Here is an 829-nt window from a genome sequence, read left to right on the forward strand (position 1 = left end):
TGATGCGATAGGGGTAGTGGTGGCATGGCACTATGGGCCTTCTTGCTGACGTGGTAGTATGCCATGTGTTAGCTGGTTGATCACACCTCAGTGTGTGGTGGGGTTGAGGGTAATCCTCCCTCTCTTCCATGTGGGTATGCCAAAATCTTTAGAGATTCCAGCAAAATCTCTTAAGATTTCGTGAGTGGAATCAAAGGCCTATGCATTGCCGTTTGCATTGTGGACTCCATAGCTAGAGGCGTGGAAAAAGAGCTGTGGCTATAAAGGCATTTGAGGTTGTGTATCACATGCGAGATATCTATTGTGAGGTCCTTGACTCTCTTGATGAACCACATTGAGTCACTATCAAAGAAGAAGTTGAAAAGAGCCCATGAGCATTGTAGGAGGCCACATTGAAGCTTGGATTGGCTCGTTGGAGGAGTGCTTTGTAGTTTTCTCGGTTGGCGACTCGTTGGAGGCATTGGAGAAGAGGGACTTGCATTTGGTGCATGGGAGTCGAGGAGGTTATGGTGCCCTTAGGCATTGAGTCGGTTGGATCCTGAGTCTGCTATGGAGTCTAGTGTCATGTGCTTCATTGGCTTGCTATGGGAGCTTGGCGCCAAGATGATGAAAGTGCTACTATGAGTCGGTTGAGCAACTATGGCAAGGCATTTTCTACAGGAGGTGAAGGCCTAGATGGTGCTCTCTTGCATCTTGTTGTGCATGGGTGGTATCGAGAGCTTAGAGTGTTTGGCTCCGTTGATCATTGTGGGAGCTTGTGTGATCTGTGACTACTTAGAGGTTGATGGAGTGCCAATGTAGAGGCTACCGATGGGAGTTAATGATAGAT

This window comes from Dipteris shenzhenensis, chromosome 8 (assembly GCF_047967505.1).
Source record: "Dipteris shenzhenensis isolate YYH24624 ecotype China chromosome 8, Dip_SZ_1.0, whole genome shotgun sequence".
Taxonomy (NCBI): Eukaryota; Viridiplantae; Streptophyta; class Polypodiopsida; order Gleicheniales; family Dipteridaceae; genus Dipteris; species Dipteris shenzhenensis.